The sequence below is a fragment of the Canis lupus genome, chromosome 6 (genome assembly GCF_048164855.1).
Source record: "Canis lupus baileyi chromosome 6, mCanLup2.hap1, whole genome shotgun sequence".
Classification (NCBI taxonomy): domain Eukaryota; kingdom Metazoa; phylum Chordata; class Mammalia; order Carnivora; family Canidae; genus Canis; species Canis lupus.
This window is the reverse complement of record NC_132843.1, coordinates 33,468,724-33,486,907: the sequence shown is the minus strand read 5'-3', so window position 1 is coordinate 33,486,907 and position 18,184 is coordinate 33,468,724. Positions and strand designations below refer to the sequence as shown.

At 35.8% G+C, this 18,184-nt stretch overlaps 1 protein-coding gene across 9 annotated transcripts in view; it reads left to right on the top strand.

Annotated features, from left to right (window-relative positions):
• Positions 1 to 18,184, top strand: part of RIT2 (Ras like without CAAX 2) — a 468,395-nt gene that overhangs the window by 398,700 nt on the left and 51,511 nt on the right. The gene's annotated exons all lie outside the window — the stretch shown is intronic.

Here is an 18,184-nt window from a genome sequence, read left to right as displayed (position 1 = left end):
AATTGTCCAAGTAAGGTACCACTTTTCTGGATTCTCTCTCTTCTCTTTCCATTTGAAACCATTTGAAACTCACAAGTTATTTTATTAACTTATCTCTATCTTATAACCCTTTGCCAAGCACAGACAATAAAACCCAACATATACGGCTAACATTTTTATTTTCCAAATCTTGCCTTAGTGCCATAATCTCACTAGGCAAATGCAATGCCTTCTAGGATCTATGGAGTAACAATTTCACTAATATTTTTTTCCACTGTATATCACTAAATTCCATCTTTATAGCATCTGATATCAGTTTTTTGCTTGCATGCCATCCAATTACCAAGCCAACTTCATGAACCTCATTTGGGGTTATAACAGTAACCCACTTCAGGTATTAATTACTCAGTAAATTGAAGGAGGTTAAACTCTGTTATATAAAGTTAAAGAGAAACAAACTCTCAATGACTTGATGCAGGCTACTCATATTAGAACCTGATGTAGTTTGGACAGTTTTTGTTCAGGGATCTGGGCTTCTCTCAGGTTTGTGACAATTCCATTGTGGTTTGGGAATGAGAAAAGTGACAGTGACACAGGGGTCTATGCCAGACCTGGAAGAAGCTTCCATCACTTTGACCACCCTACATTTGTCAGCTTCCTGTTACATGGCCCCTGTATGAATAATGAAAGCTGGGAAATTGTCTTCCTACATGTCCACAAAGAGAAAATGGGATTGGTGAGCATTTCCCCCCTCTCTACAACAGTAATAAATTCAGGTATCATATAAAGGTTATATAGTAAAAGATATGTGATTACACTACAGAGCTTTTGCCTGTAAAATCATAATATATGACTATTATATGATAATATATGATATATCATATATGATAATATAACATGATATATAATTATATATGATATATGATATCATATATGATGTAATGTGATAATATATAATAATCATAACTCATAATATATGATGTGAGGGGGATATATGTTTGTTGATATTTGAATCTCTCAGTGGAGCCTGGTGAGAACAGAGGTGATTGAAGCCCCTGGGCAAATCATAGGATTAAGACTGAACAAACTTACGATGGCTAGCACATTGCCCATAAAACTATAGGCACTCAGTCTGTGTCTGTCACTGGGGTGAGATGAGGCTCATATTTAAGTAATGAGAGAAGTGCCCATGAAGTAGACATTAAGCTTACTTATATACAGTTCTATAACAGGAATTGACACAATTTGGTGGAGAACGGCAGCAGGAAATAATGTTCAGTAGAATAAATTCTGTGATAGATGTTGGAAGCATCAAACCACTTCAAGAGTTGCGTTATGGAGTGTTGAGGTTCTTCGTATCAAATGGACAACTATCTCTGGAAACAATCTGTCAGGAGCATTTCTGAGAACTTTCCTGGATACAGTAGTTGGCCTCTGATTTCCCTTCTAATTCTAAAAGCCTAAGTTAAGACATTGAGGATTCAAATTTATATATGTGACAAATAAAATGATGAAGTTTTGCCAAAGACAGTTATATCTATAGTGGAGACATACACTAGAGAACTGATTAATGAATCATAATTTGGAGACTTTTAACATGTCTTACCAGTAGAGATTCTAAAACTGACACTAGAATTTATTATAATTGGGGGATATTTATAGTAAGTATTGTCCAGTTCCCTATTATAATCCTTCCTTCACCAACTTATTCCTCAACAATCAGCCAAATAATTTTCCCAAGCTATTAAAATGAATAAAATAATTTCAATATTATTCAGAACAGGAGATGAGACCTGGATCTTGGCCTAATTGTCTCCATTATGACCCCATAATGTTGTCTGTTCACCAATCAGATCACTGGCTTGAAAACAGGTGTAAGTAAAAACTAAAAAAGGCAATTGATCTTTATGATGTTATATTGCATGAAATATTCAAAATGGCTCTGTATAGACCTTTCTTTAAAAATGTTTTCCTAGGTTGGGAGATTATTTTAATGTTATGTAGAATTTTTCAATAGCTGATCCAGAATTGATATACATTTTACCTATGGTTTATGTCAAAAAAAAAAAGACCCAGGTTCAAAGCATTCTGTTTAACAAAGAAAAAGGCTTATTTGTGAAATAAACAAAGAGTAATTAAAATCCCACTTATCCTATAACAACTCCCCTGAGCAGTCTACTTTTACCTACTCTTTACTTTTCTATATTTCTTTAGAAAATATAAATTCTTAAAATTCTGAATTTATATGTGCCTATTTTCAGTTAATGTGTGTCATCTGTGAAAATCTTGTCTCACTCATTGTGGTATTAGGGCTTTGAAGAATCCCTTGTACTGAAATATATAACGAATAACCAATTATTAAAAAATAATAAATCGATAATTTCCTATTTGTTTATTTAAAAATATCCTAGTGTATGAATTATAGGCAAACACAAAGTTTTGCTGTAATATTGAAATACTAAATTTGAAAAAAATCTCCCTGATATCTTACCAGTGACAACTGACACTGTCTCATATACATTGAAAAATAACATTTAGAAGGGAACAATGATGTTGATCAGGATAGTCATATCTCTGAGAAAATGAATATATGATATATAACTGATTAGGTCAAGATTTATTTATTTACTCCATTATTTGAATGTTCAGAGAACAGAATCAAGTGATTCTGAATTTATAATGATTTGAGTTAGTTAATACCTTGAGTAACTATAGAAGTGCATAAGAATTTTTTCTACCTTTATTATGGTATAATTAATATATAACATCATATACATTTAAAGTGTACAATGTGTTAACTTAATAAACATTTATGTATTGTGTATATTGTGTAATGATTACCATGATAGGGATAAGTAACATCTCTATCACCTCTCAGAATTACCATTTGTGAGGGTGGTAAGAACATTGAAGATTCACTCTTGGCAACTTTCAAGTATATAATACACCTATGGTGACAATAGTAACCATGTTATACCTTAGGTCCCCAGATTTTATTAATCTTTTTTTTTATTTTTATTTATTTATGATAGTCACACAGAGAGAGAGAGAGAAAGGCAGAGACATAGGCAGAGGGAGAAGCAGGCTCCATGCCCTGGGAGCCCGATGTGGGATTCCATCCCGGGTCTCCAGGATCGCGCCCTGGGCCAAAGGCAGGCGCTAAACTGCTGCGCCACCCAGGGATCCTCAGATTTTATTAATCTTAACTGGAAGCTTGTACCCTTCAACCAACATCTCCCCTTTTCCTCCACCCCAAGCCCTGAACAACAATCATTCTACTCTCTATTCCTATAAATTCAGTTTGTTTAGATTCCACGTATAAGTGAGACAATACAGTATTGGTCTTTCTCTATCTCAGTTATTTTATTTAGCATAATGTCCTCAGGATCCATCCATGTTGTCACAATGGCAAGAATTCCTCCTTTCTATGGTTTAATAAGAATCCATTGTATATCTACACTATATCTTCATTATGCATTCATCCATTAACAGATGCTCAGATTATTTCCATATCTTGGTTATTGTGAATAATGCTGAAATGAACATAGGAATACAAATCTCTCTTTAAACTCCTGATTTCATTTCTTTTGATATATACTGAGAATTAAGATTACTAGGTTATATTATTGTTTTCCATAGTGGCTGTACCAATTTACATCCTCACCAACAGTGCACAAGGATTCCCTTTTCTCCACATTTTTGTTAATGCTTATGTTTTGTCTTTTTGATAATAGCCATTTTAACAGTTTTGAGGTGGTATCTCATGGTGGTTTTGATTTGCATTTTTCTGTGATTAGTGATAGTGAGCATCTTTTTATGCACCTGTTGGTGATTTTAATATGTTCCTTGGAAGACTGTCTATTCAGGTCCTCTGCCCATTTTTAATTGTATTGTTTGGGGGGTTTTGTTTTTTGCTATAGAATTATAGGAGTTCCTTTTTATATTTTGCATATGAACACATTATCACATGTGGCTTGCAAATATTTTCTCCTATTCTGTAGGCTGCCTTTTCATTTTGTTGATTGATCTTTTTGCTGTGCAGAAGCTTTTTAGTTTAATATAGTCCTGCTTATTTATTTTGCTTTTGTTGCATGTGCTTTTAGTGTCATATTGAAAAAAATCATTGCTAAGACCAATGTCAAGGAGCATTTCTCTAAAGTTTTCTTTATGAGGAGTTTATGGTTTCAGGTTTTATATTGAAGTCTTTAATCCATTCCAAGTTAATTTTTGTAACTGGTATAAGATAGGGATCCAGTTTCATCCTTATGGATGTGATTATCCAGTTTTCCCCATACCATTTATTAAAAGAGACTATCCTGCCCCATTGAGTATTATTGGTACTTTGACAAATAATAGTTTTATGTAAGAGTTTATTTCTGGGCTCTCTGTTATGTTTCATTGGTTATATTTGTTTTATGTTAGTGCCATGCTGTATTCATTACTATAACTTTGTAATATAGTTTGAAACCAGAAAGTGTAATGCTTCCAGCTTTGTTCTTTTTCAAGATTGTTTTGGTTATTGAGGGTCTTTTAGGTTTCTGTATAAATTTTAGATTTTTTTTCTATTTGTATGAAAAATTCCGAAGGAATTTTGATAAGGATTGTATCTATAGACAGCTTTGAAGAGTACTGACATTTTAACAATATGAATTCTTCATATCCATGAACATGGGATACCTTTATATTGCGTTGTCTTCAATTTCTTTCATCACAGTCATACACTTTTCAGTATACAGATTTTTCACCACCTCGGTTAAATATAATCTTAAATATTTTGTTGTTTGTGATGCTGTTGCAAATGGAATTATTTCTTTTTTAGTTTGTTGTTTGTATACAGAATTGCAATTGATTTCTGCCTGTTGATTTTGCATCCCGCAGCTTTACTGAATTAGTTGATTAGTTCCAGCAGGGTTTTTTTTTTTGTTTTGTTTTGTTTTTGGTGGAGTCTGTAGTATTTTCTCTATATATGATCATACCATCTGTAAACAGAGACAGCTTTACTTTTTCCTTTCCAATTTGGATGACATATCTTTTTCTTGCCTAACTGCTCTGGTTGATACTTCCAGTACTATGTTGAATAAAAGTGGTGGGAATGGATCACTTGTGTTCCTAATCTTAGAGGGAAAGTTTTCAACCTTTTACTGTTGAGTATGATGATAGCTGTGTGTTTGTCGTATATGATCTTTATTAAGTTAAGGTACACTCCTTCTGTACCCAATTTCTTGAGAGTTTTTCATCATGAATGGATATTGTATTTTGTCAAATACTTTTTCTTCATCTATTGAGATAATCATATGATTTTCGATCTCTCATTCTATTAATGCAGTATATCATATTTATTGGTTTGTGTATATTGAACCATTCTTGCATCCCAAGGATAAATCCCCCTTAATAATGGTATACAATCTTTTTACTGTGGTGTTGAATTCTGTTTCCTAATACTATGTTCAGAATTTTTGCATCTATATTCATCAGAAATATTGGCTGTACTTCTGGCTTGGGTTTGAGGGCATTGCTGGCCTTGTAAATTAGTTTGGGAGTGTTTCCTCTTAGAGTTTTGGAAGAGTTTGAAAAGGATTGAAGTTAATTCTTCTCTGTGAATTTGGTAGAATTTACCCATGAAATCATCTGTTTCTGGGCTTTTATTTGTTGGGAGATTTCTAATTCAATCTTTTAACTCATTATTGGTCTGTTTAGATTTTCTCAGTCCTCATTGAGGACTGAGATTGATTGAGTCCTGGTGGGTTGTGCATTTCTAGGAATTTTTTTATGGTTATCCAATTTGTTGATATGTAATGGTTTAGTCTCTTATGATTCTTTCTTTTGTATCAGTTGCAATGTTTCCTCTTTTGTTTCTGATTTTGTTTAAATTTTCTCTTTCTTAGTTTAGCTTAAGGTTTAGAAGTTTTGTTAATATTTTCAAAAAATCAGCTTTTAGTTTCCTTAGTCTTTCTTGTTGTTTTCCTGATCTCTATTTCATTTATTTCTGCTTTACATTTTTCATTTTATTCATGTATTCTTCAGCTCCTGAATTTCTATTTTTCTTTATGATTTCCATCTCTTTATTAAACTTCTCATTTTGTGTGTGTGGTGTTTTCCTGATTTCACTGAATTGTCTGTGTTTTCATAGCTCATTGAACTTCCTTGAAACAGCTATTTTGAATTCTTTATTGGGTAAACTGCACATCTCCATTTGGGGGGGATCAGTTACTGGAAGAATACTGTGATCTTTTGTTGGTGTCATGTTTCATTGATTTTTTTCTTGTTCCTTAAAGTCTTGCATTGTTATTTTCACATTTGAAGTAACAATCACCTCCTCTAGTTATTATTCCTTCCAGAGAGAAAAACATTCTGTTAGCCCTGCTAGAGATTCTGAGACTTTCTCAGACCCTTTTATAGATGCATCTACCCTACACTTATTGCTCCCTCCTGTGGCAAAATTCCCAAGATTGCATGCTTTCTTATAATACAACGTGCCAGGTGCAACACTTTCCCTTTTGCTTCTCCAAGGGCAGTGTAAAGGCTCAAATTTGTGGTCTTTCTGCCCACAGATTTAGCTGTTTTTTCTCTGCATGTTCACTAACCATTTGTGAAAGCTTGCTTTCACAGTCACTGTGAAGTGGCTACAGGGAGCTACACGTGGGGTGGGGAGGTGTTTGGGTAAGGCACCCAAACACCTGGAATGCCTGCACTGTGTAATGCACAGGTAAGACACCCCCATGGCTCATGAGTGGACCTCCCAAAGGAGTCTATGACACCATCTGTAGGATCTACATACTTTTAGATATAGTCAGAGTTCTAGGTGCTGCTCTCCCAACAGCTCACTGCCCCCTGGTTGTATAGCTTATGATTCAGTATTCTGAATGAGACAAGGGAGAAATGGGCTTCTTTGGCAATATCCTGCACAGCTAGGTAATCTGGGCACTCACTTGTGTGCTCTCACTTTCCCACATAGAAGAAATCATGGCTGAGAAGGGTTCTTTTGACACTCAGCTGTGCCACACTGTGAGAGGAGTGATGTGAAAAAGTCAAATAGTTTCACTTCTCTTATACAATGTGTCTAAACTTGGATTTTGTTTTTTCTCTAATGGTGTACTGAGACTTCTCCACTGGACTTCTGGACTCCACAAAGACTCTCTTGACCTTGGGCAAATAATCTAATTCAGAGTTCTCCAGACAGTACTGGATTAGAGTTGAGAGGGAGTGGAACAGTTTTATGAGCCATCTCAGGGCTCATGGGACTGAGATGTGCATGCCCATTTCACAAGACAGGGTTCAGCAGGATTCAGTGGGAGTACCCTTGCTGTATTGCACTGGACCCCACAGCTCCCACAAAGGCACTTTGTCTATGGATGAATGCCAAATTATTCTTGAGGAAGAAAGGAATATAGACAAGGCATCTTATTTGGCCATCTTGCTGATGTCACTTATCTGCATAGGAATTTTTTATGCTTATCACATTAGAAAATTATTGCTGGTCAACTAATGCATCATAAAAAGATTAGTTAATTGAGGTAGTTCAACATTTCCTTCTCTAATTGGTGAATAATTTAAAAATTATTTCAGATATTATTTTATCAGTTGAAAAAAGAAAACTATATCAAAACTAATTGAGAATTAACATTTCTATTTTATTTTTATTTTTTTATTAATTTTTTTTGTTGTTTTTGTATTTTTTTATTGGAGTTCGATTTGCCAACATATAACATAACACCCAGTGCTCATTCCATCAAGTGCCCCCCCTCAGTGTCTGTCACCTAGTCACCCCATCCCCCCACCCAATTCCCTTCCACTACCCCTTATTCATTTCCCAGAGTTAGGAGTCTCTCATATGTATTTTTTTTGTCTTTAAATGTTTGATAGAATTCCCCAGGGAAGCCATCTGACCCTGGACTTTTGTGTCTTGGGAGGTTTTTGATGACTGTTTCAATTTCCTCCCTGGTTATCTGCCTGTTCTATTTCTATTTCAGGTTTTCTATTTCTTCCTGTTCCAGTTTTGGTTTACCAGAAATGTGTGGTCTGTGGTTTACCAGAAATGTGTCCATTTCTTCTAGATTGCCTAATTTATTGGTGTATAGCTGCTCATAATATGTTTTTTAAATCGTTTGTATTTCCTTGGTATTGGTTGTGATATCCCTTTTTCATTTGTGATTTTATTAATTAGAGTCTTTTCTCTTTTGTTTTTAATAAGGCTGGCTAATGGTCTATCTATCTTATTGATTCTTTCAAAGAACCAACTCCTGGTTTTGTTGATCCATTCTACAGTTCTTCTGGTCTCTATTTCATTGAGTTCTCAAATATTTATTAACTCTCTTCTTCTGCTTATTGTAGGTTTTATTTGCTGTTCTTTTTCCAGTTCCTTTAGGTGCAAGGTTAGCTTGTGTATTTGAGTTTTTTTCCAATTTTTTGAGGGATGCTTGTATTATGATGTATTTCCCTCTCAGGACTGCTTTTGCTGTATCCCAAAGATTTTGAACAGTTATATCTTCATTCTAATTAGTTTCCATGAATCTTTTTAATTCTTCTCTAATTTCCTGGTTGACCCTTTCATCTTTTAGCAGAATGGTCTTTAACCTCCACGTGTTTGAGTTTCTTCCAAATTTCTTCTTGTGATTGAGTTCAAGTTTCAAAGCATTATGGTCTGAAAATATGCAGGGGCAATCCCAATCTTTTAGTATCATTTCAGACCTGATTTGTGACCCAGTATGTGGTCTATTCTGGAGAAAGTTCCATGTGCACTTGAGAAGAATGTGTATTCAGTTGTGTTTGGATGTAAAGTTCTGTAACTATCTGTGAAATACATCTGGTCCACTGTATCATTTCAAGATTCATTTCTTTGGAGATATGCTTAGAATATCTGTCATTTGCAGAAAGTGCCGTGTTGAAGTCTTCCAGTATTAGTGTATTATTATCTAAGTATGTCTTTACTTTGGTTATTAAGTGATTGATACACTTGGAAGCTCCCACATTAGGGGCATAAATATTCATGATTTTTAGGTCCTCTTGTTGGATAGATCCTTTAAGTATGATATAGCGTCCTTCTTCATCCCTTACTACAGTCTTTGGGATAAACTTTAATTTATCTGATAGGAGAATGACTACCCCTGCTTTCTTTTGAGGACCATTCAGGCTGTAGGTGTCCTTAGGTCTAAAATGAGTCTCTTGTAGACAGCAAATAGATGGGTCTTGCTTTTTTATCCAGTCTGAAACCCTGCATCTTTTGATGGGATCATTAAGCCCATTCATGTTCAGAGTTACTTTGAAAGATATTAATTGTCATCATAATACCTATTCAGTCCCTGTTTTTGTGGATCATTTCTTTGGACTTCCTCTTTCTTTTACAGAGTTCCCCTTAATATTTCTTGCAGAGCTGGTTTTGTGGTCACATATTCTCTCAGTTTCCTCCTATCTTGGAAGCTCTTTATCTCTCCTTCTATTCTGAATGAGAGCCTTGCTGGATAAAGTATTCTTGGCTGCATGTTCTTCTCATTTAGGACTCTGAATATATCCTCCCAGCACTTTCTGGCCTGCCAGGTGTCTGTGGAGAGGTCTGCTGTTAATCTAATTTTCTCTCCATATAAGTTAGGGATCTCTTGTCTCTTGCTGCTTTAAGGATTTTCTCTTTATCTTTGGAATTTGCAAGTTTCACTATTATATGTCAAGGTGTTGAATGGTTTTTATTGATTTTAGGGGGAGACCTCTCTATCTCCTGTATCTGAATGCCTGTTTTCCTCCCCAAATTAGGGAAGTTCTCAGCTATAATTGTACAAATATGCTTTTGGCCCTCTGTCCCTCTCAGCGCCCTCTGCCACCTCAATTATACATAGAGTTTCCCTTATGAGGCTGTCATTTATTTCCCTTAACTTTTCCTCATGGTATTTTGTTTTTCTTTTTTTCCCCTCAACTTCCTTCCTTGCCATCAACTTGTCTTCTATGTCCCTCACTCTTCTCCCTCATTAACTCTTATCGTTAGGACCTCTAGTTTGGATTGCATCTCAATTAACTGATATTTTTAAAAATTTTTTTCAATTAACCGATTTTTAATTTTGGCCTGATTAGATCTAAATTCTCCAGTCATGAAGTCTCTTGAATCCTTCATGCTTTTTTCCAGAGCCACCAGTAGCTTTATAATTGTGCTTCTGAATTGGCTTTCTGACATCAAATTGTAATCCAAATTCTGTAACTCTGTGGCAGAGAGTAATGTTTCTGATTCTTCCTTTTATGGTGAGTTCTTCTTTCCAGTCATTTTGCTCAGTGCAGAGTGGCTAAAAACGAGTTGTACTGGATAAAGGAAGAAAAAAAAAGGGAAAAAAAAAAGGAGGGGTACCCTCTGGTTCTATATACTGTCCCTCGACTTCCCCTGGAGCTTTCCAGTGCTGCTCAGTCAAGAATTTGGCTCTTCCCCTATCCTTCCAGCTGGTCTTCTGGGAGAGGGGTCTGCTGTGCTGATTCTCAGGTGTATCTACCTGGGGGAGCTGTCCCAACCCCACCAGGTGCCCGCCTCAGCGGGAGCTGTTTACCCGTGAGGCCTCTGTTCCCTGGCGCCCCCACTCCATCCCAGGCACAGGTGAGTGACATCAGGAGGAACAACACCACTGGCAGCGGCCAGCTCTCCAGCTCTGGACTCAGCTCCCAGAGTAACTACCCAGTCTCCCAGTCCACACTGGCCTGGATGCTCCGGGGGCGGGGGTTGCTGATCTGCACAGTATGGGGCGCCCGGTGGCAGGAGAGTCCTCGCTGTCCTGTGCCCTCCCCACCTCCTCCTGTCCGGGGGGGAGCACAGGATCGTGGACTGTGTCTGCTTGGTGCCCTGGGATCCCGGGCCTGTCCTGTTGGAATCTCGCTCCCCACCGCCTAACATTTCTATTTTAAACCAAATGTTTATTTTTTACATTTCTTGATTTGTTTTACCTTTTAAAAAACATTGTATAGCCTTATAACTTCATATGCAGTTGCCTACAAAACTCTTTTTAGATTATTTCAATATATTTAGACTAATAATTTACTAGCTCTGTTGATCACTGCTAATTTATTAATTGCTGCCACAACCTGTCTGAATATGCCTTTGAGTCTAAATTACAGTAATCTTACCAGATAAGGGAGACATAATTATGGATAACTTGAGGGAAAGTTTTGATAAAAAGGTAAATGGGATAGAAAGATGATTAACTCCATCATCTAAAATACCACTTCTGCTGGTATTGGTTTCTGTAATAAAAAAGATAGAAACATTAGTGAATTCAAAAGGTAACAGCTTACTTTTCTTCTCCTAAATTTAGTATTAAATAATGTGGCTTAGTTATTTACTTTGGATATTGTGAGACTAAGAAAATTTGGTAAGATTGATTTATCCAAAGAAGCAAACAAAACCCTAGGTTGAGAAGATGAAGTTATTGGAATTTACTGTTGGTAGGGAGAACAGTTAATGTGTACTGAATCTGTGAATAAAGGGATTAATGGCACTGTTATCTCCATTTTACAGATGAGGAAACCAGACTTAGTAAGGTTAAATATCTTGCTCAAGTCACAGTGCCAGTTAGTGAAAGAGCCACAGTTCCCTGAAGGCTATCTAATTCCCAAACCCATAGTTTACTGCCACTAAAAAAAGCTTAAAAAGAAATGTTAGAGGTTTGTTTTGCTTTGTTTCATAAGTAGGTAGGGCATAAACTTTCAAATTGCCTGATATCAACATAGTTTTGGGGATTCCAGGACACCCACCTAGAGAGAAAAATGAGAATATAAACATCTATGTGATAAGCAATATCAATTTATCAGGACAATCAATTCTAACCATGAATAGAGGGGGAAAAAATCCCTCTATATAGTTTATGAACCACTTTATGGTAAAACATACTCTCAATCCCAGGAAGGATTTACAAAAGAAATAATTCCTCTATCCTTTTAGCCTTTACTCTTTTTTAGCAGTGTTTCCTATTTTTAGCTTGTCAGTGCACAAACAGGAAATGTTTTTAGACATTGTTACTCATCAGTCTTCCATGTTAGTGCATACTTCAATAAATATTTTTCTCAAAACACGATACCCAAAACTACAAACAAGACAATAGATGTTTTCTGACCTGTGCCAAAAGCAATAAAATTGCTTGATTTTTTAGTTTTTGTATTTTTTATATTTAAATTTTTAATACATATATATATATAAGTTTTTATACTTATTCAGCCTAAAATTGCATCTCCTTTTCATAACTACACCATACCCCTACTCCATCACATTGAGCAGTCTAATAAACTGCTCTCATTCTGCGTGAACTGGTTTTTAAATAAGATCTCAAGCATTTCTGCATTTTTCACGACTTTTGAACCCAAGTATAAAACTATTAGGATAAATAACATCCTAATTATAATCCTATTTAAAATTCATGCTTTCAGTTTTTACCCTATTTTTAATTCTATCCAATTTTGATTCTTAGATCTCCTCCTATATTTTGTATTTGAGCTTTGCAGTTTGTGTTTCTTGTATTATTTACATGGCCTGCTTTATAAGTCATTTTTATGTCAAATAGAGAAATAAAGTAAGCTACAGACAGGCAAAGCCCTGTAGTTCTTTGAATCTGATGTCCAAACTGATGCTGAGCAGAGGTCTAATGTCATAAGCTGTGAGTTCATTGTTCAACAAACTGCAACTATATTTACTAGCACTAGCATCCAATTAATATTTTTGCATATTAAACAAAAGACTGTCTTGAGAAACACTTTCAAAAACACTTCCTTGTAACTCAGAAGCTGAATATGATAGATATGAGATAAAGAATGGCAGTCACCAATCATTGGATGCTAGTGAAGCCTATGGAAGAAGATAAAATGCCAAGAGAATGCATGCAGAATTGATAGAATGGAGAGGATATGATTGTTAATTCAAAAAAGTAGGAGCTGTTCAGAGAGAAAGGGAAACTACGAGGAAAATGTAAGGGAGGTTGAAGAAGTAATCAGTGTCCTGAGAACAAAAGGAGGGACAATTACCTTAAGGATTCAACTCTGAAGTTTACCTCTTTGAGCAATTTAAGCAGGTTAAAGTGAGTGTGAATAATGGTTTAAATATAAATCCCTGAAGTAATGTAGAAATCAAGATCCTGAGGAGAGCAGCTAGCAGTTGAAACCTAATGCTATGTAAAGTGGATAAAGTTACAGTAAAAGTCATCCTAAAAAAAAAAAAAAAAAAAAAGCAGTAAGTGCATAAGAAATATACTATCTCAAAACCCATATAGGATCAATTGTGTGTAGCTCCAGAACCAAACTAAGAATGGATTGAATCTGTTGTGCCATTAGAGCAATGATTTCTCTCACAAAGGAGTAGTTGGAAATGCTATTTTTTTTAAATGAATGTCATTTATTCAGCTACTCTTTTGATTAACCGATGCTTATTGAGCCAGATCAGATATCAGATACTTTTTCAACTGCCAAGGATAAAATGGAGACTGACATAGGAACATTCCTTACTTCATAGAGCCTATAGCCTAGTTGAGGAGAAGAGATATAAAACCTGTATACAAATAATTAACTAAATTTCAATTATGATAAACTCAAACACAAGTGTAAGATCTATCATAACTGTAGTGGGAGAATTAGGCTAGTCCCAGAGACTCTGGGAAGGCTGCTCTGGATGGAGGCAATGTTGTGACAGAGAAGCCTGCCAAACCAAGAGGCAGAGGAAGCCCATAAACTGCACACAGAAAACTGATCATTGGACATAAGAAACAAACAGAAAGCCAGTAGGATGGAGATGTGTCATCATGGGGAGGGGGATTCTTAGATGGGACCAGAAGGTTATACAGAATCCAGATCATGCAGGGAAGGTTCTGTGAGATGTTAGTCTTTAATATTAAGACGTAATCATCAAAGAAAGAGAGTGACATGGACTGGTTTTAAGAGATCATTCCGGTAGCTGAGAGGAAAACAAGTGAGGCTGAGGATAAGGATGTTATAACTAGGATGATATTGCAATAGTTTAATCAGGGAAGAGTGTTAGCTTGGGCTATAGTAATGGCAGTGAAGGTGAAGAAGTGAATTCAGTATATTTTTATACATTTATTTTGGTGTGTGAATAGATATGAAAGATGAATATTTATGAGAAATGCAGGAGTGAGAAATTGTGCTTTGGATAAAAGGTTTGACTAGGTTATTTCCAAGGTCCATTCCAGGAAAGTATATAATCTTACTATGCTGTAACACCTTAATACACACTAATATCGGAATTTCATGAAAAGGGAATAAACTTTGAATCCATTGTCACAGCTTCACAGGGGGCAAGGAGGGCAAAGAGGTAGAATTTCATGATTCATTGTATTCTTTCTTCAAGCTCTTAAGGCCTGACAGAGGTGCCCTATTTATTTTTCAGAATACTTAATTCCTTCCTGATAACTGCTGAAGTTAATATGTTGACAGTGTGACAGTAGTAGAGGATAACAAGTAATTACAAACAAACACTAAAACTAAAATAAACAGTTTATGCAATAAGATTGGGTGCATTTCCTTGGGTTGATCATGATTAAAGACCTGTGAAAATCCTCTTTTCAGCATGCTGAGATCCTGAGGGGAGGGTTCTTTATGGCTCCATCTGCATCTGCATCACTAGGCTTTCTCTAACAGAAGGACAGAAGGTTTCCAATTAAGCCTTTGTGAATAAAGACAAAACCCTTTTATGAACCAATTGTCTGGAAATCTGTGGTAACCCAATTTTCAACAAGCAGTGTAGCCATTAATTGGCTAGGTGCCAATAGTAGTGGGGAGGGGTTAGGGAGACAGTAGGTCAGAATTGAACATAAAGCACAATAGAATGTCCTTTAACAAGTTTGCTTTCCTATAGCTCCATTAGATGGGCCAGTCTGATTGAAGATCTGTAATTATCTTTCCAACTTAATATCTATTGGTTATGTGCTCTATTCTATTTATTTTTGTAATACTTAATTTTGGCTCTATAGACTTTATTAGGAGGGAAAGCCAATATTATAATAAACGATTGCAAATTGAATGAAAGCAAATTAGTTTTCATCCACTATATATAATCTCAAAGCTTTAAAAATAAGAAAGGTTCTGTTGTTTCCTGGAAGTGACTTCAGTTTTAACTTTGTATGACTGTAGAGTAAAATTTTCCATAATATGAGTTTCACAAATCCTAGACTGTTTTATTTCCTTCAGAATTAGTGACTCCAAAGGGAAATTTCTTGAGACAGTTGATTAGAGCTTTCTGAACTCAAAATGATTCTTCACACCTGGGGATAGACAGTTTTAAGTAATGAATGATTAAAGACAAAACAACAATCTCAAATACATATGCCAAATGAAACATAGGCTTTACGGAAGAATTATGATCTGGAATAACAGAATATGTAGACATGAGAGTAAATAAAGAAGATGGGTGGGATGCCTGGGTGGCTCAGTGGTTAAGTTCCCGCCTTCAGCCCAGGGCGTGATCCTGGAGCCTGCTTCTCCCTCTGCCTGTGTTCTCTGCCTCTCTTTTTGTGTATCTCTCATGAATAAATAAATAAAATCTTTTTTTTAAGATGGGCAATAAGTGGACAGAAAATCTGGTATCTAAGTTATGTAAACTCAAAGCCTAGTTGAAATGATAGAGGCAGAATTTTTTTTTTTTTTTAGAGGCAGAATTTTAATCAAGGTCTTAACTTCTACTCTACCAGAGTTACCATTATTTGGCTACTGTATTCTAGGGGATTATACCTTGTCATTTTAGTGTTCTCTGAGACATTTAAATTTGCCTTTTAAATAAGTAAATTCCTTATTCTTCCCACTAGTGAAAAATATGTTATTTCCCATGTGTTTTTCCCATGTAAATCCAGTTTATAACAAGGCAATGTTTTTGAACATCAGCTAAAGAGGCAAATGTATTCTGAAAGTCTCTGGGGCAGTCTTGCTTCAAAGTCAAATGGTGACCCAGACTGATAGTCACAACCAAGTCTCGATTGTCTTAGATCTGCCTGTGTCGATGTGGGTTGTGAGGGCTCTTCCTCATGATTTATAACAATATATAAAATGCTCAATTTTTCAAATTATTTATAACAAAATAAAAGAGGGCTATAAACTAATCTCCATAATACTTAAATCTTATTCACTTGCCAGGTTTTTGTTTTGTTTTGTTTTGTTTTTAACCTTGTGGGATAGAAAGAGATGAAATTTTGGCTATACATTCCAGGATTTCCCATAGAAATGTGTTCTCTTCCTGGGTTTCAAGTAAAGAAAAGATAGTGCCACCACTAAACTTTATCTTCTCAGTACTGCAATCCCCAACGGTGAAGTTTTCTGATTTCCTAAATGACCCTCTTCCTTGAGATCTTGAGTTCCTTTTTAGATTATGTGCCTCGTTTCCTATCCTCCCATTTCTTCTACACAGCTACAAAGTAAGCAAAGAAGGAGAGGAAGAGATTATACGTAGTGAGGGCCTGATGTGTAGATGCTCTCTGAAACACGTTCCTTAAAATGCTCAGTCATCTGTGAGGTTCTATTAGTTCGCATTACAAATGGGCACATAAGAATTTGGAGATATCTAAGATTAGGCAGCAGGGGACTGCAGAAAAAAAATGAGATTTAACTTATTTTTATGCTGTCTCCAGAAGTCTATTTGATCCACTACCCTGATATTCCAAGCTACTTCCTCTCTTTACTTAAGGAGACAGAAACCATAGCTGGATACTTTACAAGACCAGCGACAAATTATTTTTGCAATTCATTCCATTTAGATCTTATATTGCAGTTCTGGTAACTGAATTCTCTGGAAGAATCCAGAATACACATATGAGGGAAATTTGTTGAAGAGGATTTAAGACAAACAAAGGATATCACTCCTATTGATGAAGGTAACAGGAAGAGGAACTGATTCTGAAGAATTGTTCAGAATTGTTTAGAGGAAGTTAGATGAAGGTCTTATGTGAAAGGAAAAAAATATTGAAACCTGGTAATAACATTCCAAGGTTTAAAAAAAAAAAACAAAAAATAAAAGATGGTTATCTTTTAGAACTGTATTTAAATCCTGTCACATACTATGTGAATTTTTTTTTTTTTTTTAAACCAGGATAATAGTGTTCATCTCATACAGATACCTAATGAAAGACAACTCTGGGAGAAAACTCCCATAAACCCCTGCACCTAACACCCAGTTCACTGTGTTCAGGAGCACATGTGGGTGCTCTTGTGTGTCCCTCTCCCTAGTTTCAAGGGAGGGGAACAATTTAAATGTTCAAAATGATTTTTCTACAGCCTTTGACATGTTCCAAATTTTTCTGTGGAAGAGGCATACACTGTAGGTAAACTGTTTACCTACAGTGTATGCCTCTCACCGGTGTCAGCTTACTTGACAGTTATTTTCATCATTTTTATTATGTATTATTTCTCATAATGTTGAAAGAAAAATAATATCCTCCCCAGTTAGCAAGGCAGGACTTGAAGATTTTTCATTCCTCTTTTGATATATGATATGATATGAATCAGCTTTTACTATACAATATGAACTGTTTCCTATAATAAAAGTGTACCATACAACAATTCCATTGCCTTTATTGGATTTGGAGTTTATTTTAGCTGTTTGCATTGAGGTATCCATGTAAACCATTTTTAAAATCAGAAGTAAAAGCCAGAGGCATAACCTGTATCTCCAAGACATCACTTACCTATTTTAAAGATTGTTTTTTAAATTTACTTATTCATGATAGACACAGAGAGAGAGAGAGAGAGTGAGAGAGAGAGAGAGAGAGAGAGAGGCAGAGACACAGGCAGAGGGAGAAGCAGGCTCCATGCACCAGGAGCCCGACGCGGGAATCGATCCCGGGTCTCCAGGATCGCGCCCTGGGCCAAAGGCAGGCACCAAACCGCTGAGCCACCCAGGGATCCCTCACTTACCTATTTTAACATTAAAAAGAAAAGCAAACCCTTGTTAATGGTGTTTCTAACCCTCATAACCCAGATAATTTTTAGAAGAATGCTGGAAAAATAATGTAGAAACAAGCACTGTAACTAATGCAGAACTGACTAATTAGCTAACCCCATTATTTTCACATAATAAACTATTCAATGATTTATATCATTCCATGTGATGTAAATGTCTGACTTGATGTGGCCTAGGTATTTATGCTTTAAAAATGAGATCTCCACTGATTAAAAAGACAGTGGACTTGACTGATAGTCCCAAGTTGTGTTAGAGCCCAGACTAGTATATTCTACTCCTTATGTTGTGCCCAAG